The sequence below is a fragment of the Phocoena phocoena genome, chromosome X (assembly GCF_963924675.1).
Source record: "Phocoena phocoena chromosome X, mPhoPho1.1, whole genome shotgun sequence".
Lineage (NCBI taxonomy): Eukaryota > Metazoa > Chordata > Mammalia > Artiodactyla > Phocoenidae > Phocoena > Phocoena phocoena.
The window spans coordinates 122,859,912-122,873,009 of NC_089240.1; the positions used below are offsets into that span (position 1 = coordinate 122,859,912).

General features: G+C 39.2%; 1 non-coding gene and 1 pseudogene across 1 annotated transcript; both read left to right on the forward strand.

Annotated features, from left to right (window-relative positions):
- Window positions 1-13,098, forward strand: part of LOC136142285 (tRNA pseudouridine(38/39) synthase pseudogene) — a 123,074-nt pseudogene that overhangs the window by 18,200 nt on the left and 91,776 nt on the right.
- TRNAA-UGC (transfer RNA alanine (anticodon UGC)) lies at window positions 8,903-8,974 on the forward strand. Its single transcript has one exon. It is a non-coding gene; the product is annotated as a tRNA-Ala (tRNA).

Below are 13,098 nucleotides of genomic sequence, written 5' to 3' on the forward strand. Positions count from 1 at the left end.
ATCATGTTTTCAAAGTCTTTTTAAAAATTTTTGAAGTTTTACAAACAACGCAATCCAAAAATGAGTAGAAGACCTAAATAGACATTTCTCCAAAGAAGATATACAAATTGCCAACAAACACATGAAAGGATGCTCAACATCACTAATTATTAGAGAAATGCAAATCAAAACTACAATGAGGTATCACCTCACACCAGTCAGAATGGCCATCATCAAAAAAATCTACAAACAATAAATGCTTGAGAGGGTGTGGAGAAAAGGGAACCCTCTTGCACTGTTGGTGGGAATGTAAATTGATACAGCCACTATGGAACAGTAGGGAGTTTCCTTAAAAAACTACAAATAGAACTATCATACAACCCAGCAATCCCACTCCTGGGCATATACCCTGAGAAAATCATAATTCAAAAAGAGTCATGTACTACAATGTTCATTGCAGCTCTATTAACAATAGCCAGGACATGGAAGCAGCCTAAGTGGCCATCGACAGATGAATGTATAAAGAAGATGTGGCACATATATACAATGTAATATTACTCAGCCATAAAAAGGAATGAAACTGAGTTATTTGTAGTGAGGTAGATGGACCTAGAGTCTGTCATACAGATTGAAGTAAGTCAGAAAGAGAAAAACAAATACCGTATGCTAACACATATATATGGGATCTAAAAAAAAAAAGTTCTGAAGAACCTAGGGGGAGACAGGAATAAAGATGAAGACGTAGAGAATGGACTTGAGGATGTGGGAGGGGGAAGGGTAAGCTGGGATGAAGTGAGAGAGTGGCATGGACATATATACACTACCAAATGTAAAATCGATAGCTAGTGGGAAGCAGCCACATAGCACAGGGACATCAACTAGGTGCTTTGTGACCACCTAGAGGGGTGGGATAGGGAGGGTGGGAGGGAGATGCAAGAGGGAGGAGATATGGCAATATATGTATATGTATAGCTGATTCACTTTGTTATAATGCAGAAACTAACACACCATTGTAAAGCAATTATACTCCAATAAAGATGTTAAAAAACATAAAAAAAATAAAAGTTGAAAAGAAAAGAATTTATGAGGCTTTAGGATTAAGTTTTCAGAAAAGTTCATCTCAGTGACTGTTCATTTACAATTGAATGCCCAATTGGCTCTGTCCTTGGTGCGGGAGATCCAACAGTAGGAAAAAAAGATATATGAGTATTTGACTCTTGTGAAATTTTCATTCAACTTGGAGGGGAAGAGAAATCAACAAAAATTAGGAAAAATATGAAAACTTCAGAGAGGGTCACGTGCTATGAAGAAAATAGGCCATGGTAATTAATTAGGGAGTAGCTGGGGAAATGACTAATTTAGATAAGGTGATCAGTTATGATTTCTTTGAGGCTTGAATAAGGAGAACCTAAGACTTTTGACCTAGGACCTGGATAATAAGAAAGAGCTAGTCAAGTGAATATCTGGGTGAATAGTATTGCCAGTGGATTGAATAGTGAGTCCAAAGACCTGAAGATGGGAATGAGCGTGGCATGTTGAAGGAAGAGAGAGATTAAAATGTAGTTAACATTGCGGAAAGTAATACTTGATGAGACTAGAAAAATAATTGGAGCCAGAGGATGTTGTGCCTTGTAGGCTACACGTGTAGTTTGAATTATATGTAAGTGCAATGAAAAGACATTGGGAGAGTTTTTAGCATGGTTGTGACATGATATCACATTGCCTGTGTTTTTCCATTTGGCAAATGATGCAAATTATATAACTTTTTACATTGCTGCAAGGAAATTTAGATCCACAGTAAATTCTTGACCACAGGATATGGATTAGTTTATGACTACATGTATATTTATTATCTTATTCTTTTTTATTTCTGCTGTGAATTTCATTTATATGTAGCTTGTATTGTAAAATTCCTCCAAGTATTTTTGAAGAACTGATAACACGAATCATATAATATGTTCTGATTTGACATAAGAGCATTGAACTTGGATTCGGTAACCTGCATGCTATGCTGGTTTTAACATTAAATTATGTGAATTTAGGATAATCATTAAGTCTTGGAGCCTTAATGCCTTGATCCAGAAAATGAGGAAATTAACACTTATTTCTCTGCTTCTAAGGAATATTGTGTGGAGAGAAGACTGAGACTGGATATAGGCAGATATAGGCAGTGTAAAGCTATAATTATTCAGTATATATTTCTTAAGCTTTTCCTATGGGCCAAAAATTAGATATTAAAATTTGGGGATTTAAGATATACTTTTACAAAAAGGATCTGATAAAGTTATGTTAAATATAAAGTACCAAACATTTTTAATCCATGTATATTTCATATGGAAAAATAAATATTGGATGTCTTCTCAAGTTATAAATCCTTCCTAGACTTTTTTTTAATGAGGAGATTGAAAATCCTGACAAACTTGAAATTTAAATCTTGAAGAACCATTCAAGTTCAATGCTGAAATTAGGAGGAAAGTTTGAACAAGTTCTCTGTATGCCTACTCATCAGAATTACTGCTAATGGCTATGAGCAAAGTTTAGCTGATGAATTATTCAGTTTGATATCAATCTTGTCTGTTGCCACAGACTTTTGAAACAAAGAATGCTTTGCAACTCTTAAGAATATACCTTTAGGCAATGACGGAAATATTACTTGACATCCATAGTCCATGCTTTTAAAAATTATTTAAATTTAAGTAAATTGCATACGAAACTTTTAATTCCTATAACTTTTGCATAATTTATCTTAGCTTTTTAAAAATCAAACCCTTGTGTGTATGTTGCTATGAGATACTCTTAGCTCCATGTGTACATTATTTTAACCCTAGATAGAACTGACTTTATAAATATTAACACTACAGGGGTCACTAATGAGAGGACTCCATAAAAGTCAGGTGCTCCATGAATCACATTTTGGAAGCCACTGGATTACAGAAAACTACTACCTATGCACTGATTCCAGCCTTCAGAACTGCAATGATTAATGTCTTTCCATTTTGTTCATATCAAAATTTAAGTACCTTTTCATGGCATTCCACAACTTAAGAAATCTGCTCTCCTCATACCTCCTTACACTTCCATAGAATTGCTTTGATCTCTCCACCTTTACTTTTCTCCCCATCAATAGCCACTTCTTGCCAACCTTAAAACTATGTACCATTGAAGACTCAATCTTCTCTAATATTATTTCACATGTCTGGAATACATAAATACATACATACTCCTTCCTCTGCAGTGATACAGGGCTTTGCCAACTCATTATTTATTCCATGTTTGTCCACAACCGTCATGAAAAGGGGTTGTGGCCCTGGGGAAACAACCAGTGAAGGCTGCCCAAGAATATCATCCATAGAAGGAAGCTGCTCTGTAGATACTCCTCATCGGATCCCTAGGATAGACAGAAAAAACATTAAGGTGCAGCATCTATGCCATCACTCCAAATGAGTGGGATATAATGCAGCCACCCATGTTACTGTGTCCAAGAAATGGGCCTATTTCAATTATTATAAATTCTTTGAAGATAGAGACTCTATTATTTATCTTCATATTCATATTTCTCTGCATATTATGTGGTACAAATGAGACCTTCCTACATACTTGTCGAAATGAATTGCAGTAGAGTTGTGAGACATTGCATACCATTTGTTTGTAATTTTTTCACAATATCACTGCTCATCTTTTTCATAGAAAGAAAATGAAAAGGTTTTTTTTCTGTAGGTAGACTAAGTGACAGAGGTCTCAAAATTTTCATGAAGAAATTGAAATGTATTTTTATAAAGCAATGTAGTATGCAGACAAAAATGATATTACTATAAACTTTTAGAATATCACTTATCAGAGAAACATTAGAAAGCAGTTTTGTAAAGCACAGGTTTGAGTTGGGACAGATCTAGATTCAGGTGCTAGTTTTTCCACTTACAGGCTGTGTGACCTGGACTTGGAGTTCAGCTTCTTTAGCTGTATAATGGACACAATAATGGTACCAACCCATGAATATTTAGCTAAGATAATGCATATGACATACCAAGCACTGTAAGACTTAGCAATAATTGCTGCTTTTAGAGGAAAATTAGGTATTGGGTAAAACACTAGGGTAGAAAACTTACTAGGTCCGCTTTCACATTTAGCATTTAATTCTTAGAAAAGTTCTTAAAATCTGGGCTGGGCAGACAGAATCATGATCAATCTGACCACTACTACCTACTACCTCCTACTCTTTATTTTTCAAGTAGCTTCCTGGCAGCAGGCCCCATAGAGGCTCTGTCCCCACATCCCATACCCAAATTCAGCTACCAGCAGCTTCTTTTTCTTTCCTCCTTCCCCTCGCCATACAGGCTGAGTCCTAGTCTTTATTTTCCTTTTTATCCCTCAATGCCTTGAAGATTGTAATTTAACTCACCTTGTGTTTTCATCTGTGAAACAAGGATAATAACCTTCCTGTCACCTTTGCTCAAACACACATGGTGAGAATTAATGAAATAAGGCGTAGACTCAGCTTCAGAGATAAAGTCTAAGAAATGTCAAAGTGCTTTAAGGTCTTTAGAAAAAAATAAAGTTTAATAAGTATAAAGATAGCAACATTACAGCATTGATATGCTGAATTTGTTGTCAGAAAAATTATTTTGTCTTCCTAGATATGAAGTAAAAACTTCATGCATTAACTCACCCAACTTTAGCTAGAAATCACCAAATCATAGAATATTTGAGTTGGATGGGAGCTTTGAGATCATGCAGTTCAACTCCAATGTGTTGACATGAAAACTGAGGCAGCAGTTTAGGAAAAGTACCAGGTAAATTCCCATTATGCTGTTGTGAAACAAGACAAAAAATATACTACATCAGTATTTTTCTAGGTAATTACCATGACTCAAAACCTCCCAGTGGAAGTCCTTTGACCTTAATGCAAAGTTTCAGAAAATTATTCTATCAAGAATTCCCAAATGTAGGAGAGAGAAACAGCCCTGGCATCCCATCCTTCCACCACTCTCAAGACGTCTCAACAGAACAAGAGCTGCTTTTAATAAACCTCAAAATAGAGGACAGTATGCTGATCATTTTCAGCAGTATCATCTGGACCACAGAAAGTTCTGGTTACCCAGCAAAGACTGAAACCAAACTTAGTGCAAGAAACCAAATGGAGTGCCTCGTTGTTTGCAGTCAATGACAATTACATAATATTTGGGATACCTTTTTCTCCTCAGTGATCTGTGGCTTTGGTTTAGCACGAAAGTGAAAGAGTAATGGAACTATTAATCTTCATTGCCCTAATAGTCCTCAAAGTCCTATTAGGGTAATGAAGATAGAAACTGTTCCATCTTCTTCACGTCATTATGGTCATTGATGACCTGAGAAGCAATATCAGCCCCTCTCCACATCGGTGCTCTCTTATTTCCAACTCTAAAATGGAGAGGATTTTCTGAAGGCAAGGGGTTATGGCTTTGAAATTGAGATTGATGTTTACTAGAAATTTTACACTCTAGCCTAAAACTGGCAGCAGAAACATGTCTCTCAAGGTATTCAAAACACACACCAGGGCTTCCCTGGTGGCGCAGTGGTTGAGAGTCCGCCTGCCGATGCAGGGGACGCGGGTTCGGGCCCCGGTCCGGGAAGATCCCACATGCCGCGCAGCGGCTGGGCCCGTGAGCCGTGGCCACTGAGCCTGCGCATGGGAGAGGCCACAACAGTGAGAGGCCCGTGTACCGCAAAAAAAAAAAAAAAAAAGAATACATATTTTGGAAGAAGCTCCTTGGTAGATGTTTAAAATACATTTAGAAACTCACTTGGTGAGATTCTATAGCTTCAAATCTGATTATAAGCAGAGACCAGGGTTATACCTCAAAAACAAAACTCAACAGAAGTTTGGGCACTCAGTGGGAAAAAGAGTATTCAGCTCCCAACATCCATAATGAATTGGGACATAGCACTGAGCAAATCTTAGGGAAATACTGAAACTTTCTCCCCACCCTCCCTCTCACTGCTACCAATTTTCGCTGTACAAGACATTTCTTCACCCAAACCCTTAGAAACTATTCACTTGATTCTTCAGATCCATAATAATCTGCTTCTCATGCCCTTCAGAGTGAGCCTCAGCTGGCCCCTGAGTAATGAAAGACAGTGGTTTTCGAGTTTGGTTTCACATTAATATCATCTGAGGAGCTTTACAAAACCCCAGCGCCTCAGTTCTACCCCAGACCAATTAAATGAAAAGCTGAGGGTAGAACCCAGACGTAGGTATTTTTGAAAGCTCTTCAGGTGATTGTAGTATGTAGCCAGGTTTAAGAATCCCTGTAATAGTGTACCTTCTGCAGGCCCCTGCCGCTTCAGAGCCTTGAAGGAATATGTCCTGCTGCCCACCATCCCCAACTCCACCTACCCCAAGTTCCTGAACCAAAGAAGTCTGTGGAGGTCTCCAAAGTGCATGGTACCTTTTGCTATTGTTTTATTGTTCAGCCAAGATGAATGCCAAATGAGAGATAATTGCTGAATTGTCACAGGATATAGACCAGGACATAGACTCAAACATGTGGAATACACCCAGTGGCCAGAGCAGATGGATATGGAAGGAAGCCAAAACTTTCTCCAAAAGTGACAGCTGGGGTTGGATTTGGGAATCATCCAGCTTTGGTTAATATCAAGCTTGAAGGTGATGATAAGCTCCCTCCGTCTCTAGGAAATAAAATCAGAGCCAGGATTACGATCAAGCAACTGAGGCACTCAACGAGGGCACAGAATTTTAGGAGCCATCAAAAACATCAGTAAATTGGACTTCCCTGGTGGTCCAGTGGTTATGACTCTGCGCTTCCACTGAAGAGAGCGTGGCTTTGATCCCTGATCAGAGAACTAGGATCCCGCATGCCATGTGGCGTGGCCAAAAAAAAAAAAAAAATCAGTAAATCAAAATGCACATTATTCTAATGTAATATTTTAAAAATTTGAAATCAATGAAAAATCTATGATGGGCAAAAGTTTACATAAATATGGGATCCAACCCTGCACTTGAATAACTCAGTCACTTCCCTTATCCTAACCCAGGCTCTGTCCGATCCTGTCATCCCAGTCCTGGCCCTGAGACAGACGCATCCAGGCCCCAAGCCCACCTAAAACCCAGAAGAGGATGCTACTCTTATTCAGGAGAAAGGTAATGGGACTCCTACCCCAGTACCTCATGAGGTGACTAGGCATGAAGTAAATTGTACGCTGAGCTTCTTTACCTATGGCTCGTCGGGAAAGCAACCATCCTTTACCCCCAAATAATCTAATGAAAGCTCACCATGATCCTCCCAATATAAATCCAAAGCCATGAAATGAGAAGAAAGGATGAGAAACCCTAGGGAAGGAATTTTCCCCAAAGCCCTGCTTGGTGTATTGGAAGGCAGTGGAAGAATGTGATTTAATGGATAGAAGGAGGCAGCTGTTTGCCTGTTGCTTGACTTTTTACAGTTAAACCTCTTGATAGCTCTGTCCCCAGATCAATAGTCCCTAAAATGATTCTCTAATGGTTAAATTCCAGGCATCCAGCAGCTTTGGGAGAGATGTAGGGATGGAAAATTTCCAAGTTCTCTCCATGGGGTACTCATTAAAATAATGACTTAAGAATGAATAAATGAGTGAATGGATGAATGGGTGGGCACCAGCTGTCTCTGCATTAGAATAAAATCTGTTGTCTACATTTTCAAGGTCACACAAAAAGATATGGTGGAGTCAGCAATGAGAACCCTGGCTTGTCAATTCCATGTTCATTATTGCTCAAAAAATGTTATATGAAGTAAAATAAAATTACACCAGTACTATCAAGAAAAGTGTTAACAATAGATACATATTAGGAAAGAGGATTTTTGCTTTATATAATAGTTGGTTGGAAATGTAAAAGCATTTTTTATAATTAAATCTTTTCATATATTAAGAAAACTGAGATGCTGATTTAAAAAGTAGGAACTAAACAAAAATCATGCCCATATACATCAAAAATTAGAAATTATGATATAAACATTAAAAATTGTAATCAAAGAAATACAAAACTAAATAGTTATATATACCATTTGTTACCTATTAAATTATAAAAGATACTGATGCTCAAGGATGACAAAGTTTTATGAAACAAGAACCAAATATTGCTGGCAGAACTATAAATTAGTACAAATTTTATAAACTTATGGAAAGAAACAGCAATCTATAGCAACCTTCAAAAATTTTCAAGAAGTATGACATAGAAATTATACTTTGGTGACTATATCATAAAGAAATAATCATAAATACAAACGTATATTAATAAATAATGATGACCCTCTCAGAGTTATTGTATAATAAGAAAAAGTAGAAAAATGTAAACATTTAACTGTAGGGAATGGAATAAAATAAATTAGAGCACATTCATGTGATCGCATAAAATGCAGGCCTTTAAATTTTATTTGGAAAAATGTGGGAAAATGTTGATTATATAATGTAAATCGGAATAATACAGAACTGTATATCCAGTTTACTCTAAAAGAAAGACTGGAAAATTAGTGACCCTACGTGGAAAAGTTGTTATCTCTGATAGTATAAATATATATTCTAAAGTATCAATAATGAGCTTATATAATTTTTATAATCAAACATATAAATAGTACATAATTTAATTGGATCCTCATAAAGGAATGGATTCCTGGATCATTATACCTCTGTTTTCTCCATATAACCTGCTGTCACTTTTCCTATGAAAATGTTTTGTGAATTGTGGTTTTACTGCCTCTATGGAGGATAAAATATTATATCTTTTATAAAGCCATAGTTGAACTACTATCTATGATATTCTCCAATTTCCTGTATCAAAATTACATACACATGACATAATATTGCTTTTTTTAAGGTAAAATGGTTTGGCTCAGGCAAGTTTCTTTGGTTATACACTGACAAAGTTTATTAAAAATGATTACATCAACATGGGGATGTAGCTCAGTGCTAGAGCACCTGCTTTGCATGTATGAGGTCCTGGGTTCGATCCCCAGCATCTCCACTTGATTTCTCCTTGTTTAATTCTTGGAAAATATGGCTAGTGCAAGTGAAGATCTGAGTTTAAAAAATTATTACATCGAGATAAATATAATTAACACTGCTGTACGTTATATACGAAAGTTAAGAGAGAAAATCCAAGGAAAAATATTTGTTTTTTCTACTTCTTTAATGTTGTATCTATATGAGGTGATGGATGTTCACTGAACTTTTTGTTTGTTTGTTTGTTTGGGTTTTCTTTGGCCACACTGCATGGCATGTGGGATCTTAGTTCCCCAACCAGGGATGGAACCCACGCCCCCTGCATTGGAAGCACGGAGTTTTAACCACTGGATGGCCAGGGAAGTCCCAGATGTTCACTAAACTTATTGTGATAATCACTTCATGATATATATAAGTCAAACCATTGTTCTGTACACCTTAAACTTATACAGTGCTGTAGGTCAATTATATCTCAATAAAACTGGAAGAAAAATATTTTTTGAGCATCTACTATGTGCCTTGTACTATGTTTGGCACTGGGCATTTAATGGTAAACAAGGCATAATTAATTCTTGATATAATCAATTTTAAAGCCTATTTGAGGAGATAGATAATAAGAAAAAAACCACAAAAATAAGCAAATAATAAAAAAGTGTTGAGAAAGAATAACCAGTTGTTGTTGAGACAGGGGAAACCTACTTTAGTACTTTACACTGGATTTCCAGGAAAGACATCAGGGAATGTGTGGTATTTGTACTGAGAACAGAATGACGAACAGAAGTCTGCCATGCAAAGATCCAAAAACAGACCATTACAGGCAAAAAGAACTGCTAGTGTAAAGACCATGAGGTAAAAAGTGATTGCATATTCCAACACTATCAAGGAATCCAAGGCTGGAGTGGTTGATGAGTTATGGGGAAGAGCATACAGATATGGTTGGAAAGAGAGGTAAGGGCCAGATCATACAGGATATTGTAGCTGCTGTTAGGAGTTGGAATTTTTTGTTAAAATTGGTAAGGAAGCACTGGAAGTTTTTAAACACATAGAAGAAATTTGATGTATTCTTTTTAAGTCACTTTGTCTCTTGTAGGGTAGGTGAATTGTAGCAGGAAAAGAGAAAGGGAACAATTTAGGAGGCTCTCAAGTGACCCAAATGTGATATGATTATGGCTTAGACTAAGGTGGAGAAGTGGAAATGAGAAAAGTAGATGGTTTTAAGGAATATTATTGGAGGGAAATCCAACAGTGTCTGTTGATGGATTGGAAGTATTCTGAGCCCAATTTGGTGGGGTTGGGGAACAAGTTGCCCTGAGCTATCTTCTTAGCAGGTCTTGGTGGCTTACCTGGTGATGTAACCCAAACCTTCATTCTTGAGCGCTCTGAGACCTGAGTCTGGGGATGCTGCACTTGTTTATTCACAGTTACAATGGGGCAAGAGAGTACCAGGAGGTACCAGGAGAACACCTGGGATCCACACATAATCCTCTTGGCCCCAGTGGGGAAAAAGAATCCCTGCCTTAGCCTGATGATCAGGACTGCTTGTGCATGCCAGTATGGTGACTCTTCCTTTTACCTGCTGGTCCTTGGACATAATGGATACAAAGGATCCTGGTGGCAGCCGTAGCTTGCCATTACTTATGTCCCCTGGCAAGAGTGTGGCTCCTTTGTGAACTAGACCCTCCAACCCCACAGAGCCCTGAATGATGAGGACAGGAAGCACACAATTCCCCAGTGGGTCGTTGAGAGTGGTGGTGTGAGGCCAAACTTGCTGCCAAACCCTTGGTTCCCAGATACATGTACCTTCATAAGGGAGACACAGTGCCATATAGAGGCCCCTGATTTAATAAATGCAGTCTAGTACACTGCATTGCAAAGGATGACATCCCATCCTTTCAGAGGATTTCTTTTGACCTGGCACTTTAGTTGTATCTTTAGAAGGTAGTTCCAGTGTTCTACACAGCCAGCTGTTTCTGGATGGTGGTGTGTGTGATGTGGCCAGTAGAACCTATGGTCATGGGCCCACTCCTGCACATCCTTTTCTGTGAAATGGATACTCTGGTTAGATGCTATGTTGTGTGTGGGATACCAGGCCTATGGACCAGGAATTCCATAAGCCCACAGATAGTGGCTAAGATTCTGTAAGAAGAAAAGCAAACTCATGTCTGGATGAGTATCTGTTCTTATGAAAATGAAATGCTGGCCCTTCCAGAATAGACAGGCCCAATGTCATCACCTTGCCACAATGTGGCCATTTGATCTCCCTGTGGAATGGTGTCATACCAGGTGCTCAGCATTGGTCTATGTTGCTGACATATTGGACATTCAGAGATAGCAATACCTATGTTAGTGGAAGTCCATGTTGTTGGGTTCACATGTACCTCCATGTCTGCCACCATGGACACTCCATTCAAATGCCCATTATGCTACTTCTGGGATGGCTGATGAGAAAGGCCAGTAATGTCAACTGACTGAGTCATTTCATCAACATGGTTTTCAGTGCCTCTCTGTGATGAATACTTCCTGGTGAGCATTAATGTGTGATATAAATGTTTTCATACTTCATGCCCACTCCCGTATGTCTGTCCACATGCTTCTTCCTTAAACCTCTTTGTCTTTGTCTTCTAGACTTTGTCTTTCCAAGCCCCAGATTAGAAAGCTAGTCTACTGACCCCTACCCAGGAATCTATATATTCTCACCTTAGGCCCCGTATCCCTCTACACAAAGTAGATAACCAGGTGCACATCTTACCCTTGGGATGATTTTGCTCTACTCTATCTTGTAAGGTTAGCCACTGTGAATGTGGCTATGGCTATGTTGCCACTGTCCATTTTTGCTTTTCATTCCCATAGCATGCTGACTCATCCATAAAACAAGTTCGGAGTTTTCCTCTTCTTTTTTTTTTTTTTTGGGTACGCGCCTCTCACTGTTGTGGCTTCTCCCGTTGCGGAGCACAGGCTCCGGACGCGCAGGCCCAGTGGCCACGGCTCACAGGCCCAGCCACTCCACGGCATGTGGGATCTTCCCGGACCGGGGCACGAACCCACGTCCCCTGCATCGGCAGGCGGACTCTCAACCATTGCGCCACCAGGGAAGCCCAGTTTTCCTCTTCTTCCAGTCAGTCATGCAGGAGTCCCTTGCAAGCCAAGGATGGGCACTGGTGCAACCCTTTTGGGTAACAAAAGTTCTAGGCTACCAGTTCATGCGGCTAACTTGTGCCCTCTTGTCTTGCTTGGGTTGATTGCAGGATGTACATTTCCATTCCATGATGGACTGCTTCTAGGCGTGTCTGAGTGTATAATTTGTTGAGTCCAACAGAAGGGACAGTTCTGAATGCATCTTTACTTGGTGACCCATGGTCAAGTGTTCTGTTTCTACCAGAGCCCAGTAATACTCCAAGAGTTGTTTCTTAAAAGTCATATACTTTCCGGGCTTCCCTGGTGACGCAGTGGTTGAGAGTCTGCCTGCCGACGCAGGGGACGCGGGTTCGTGCCCCGGTGCGGGAGGATCCCACATGCCGCGGAGTGGCTGGGCCCGTGAGCCATGGCCGCTGAGCCTGTGTGTCCGGAGCTTGTGCGCCGCAACAGGAGAGGCCACAACAGTGAGAGGCCTGCGTACCACAAAAAAAAAAAAAAAAAAAAAAAAAAAAGTCATATACTTTTCTATGGATGGCATAGCCTTATTCCAGAATCCCAAGGGCTTATATTGTGAATATCCCATTGGAGCATATGCTCCAAACTGCATCCTTTCCCAGTACTTGTATCTTCAACACTATAGGGTTTATTTAATTTTGTGGCTCAAGTGACAAGGATAATGGCACTCTGGCTTAGACCTGCTCCACTGCCTTTTTGTCCTTGGGTCTGACTCAAAGCTGGTAGATTTCCATGTCCGAAGGTGTATAGGGTAGAGCAATACTCCCAGGTATGGAATTCTAGGCCTTCAGAATCCAAAGATGGCCACAAAATGGTGTGCTTCCTTCTTTGTGTTGGGGAATTCAAGATGGATACAGAAATGTGTCTTTTGCTTTGGAGGGGACATCCCAACATGTCCCTGAACACTGGAAATGTAAAACTTTCACTGAATTTGCAGGTCCCTAAAATTTATTAGGGTTTATCTCCCACCCTCTGGAGTACATGTGCCTTAACAGG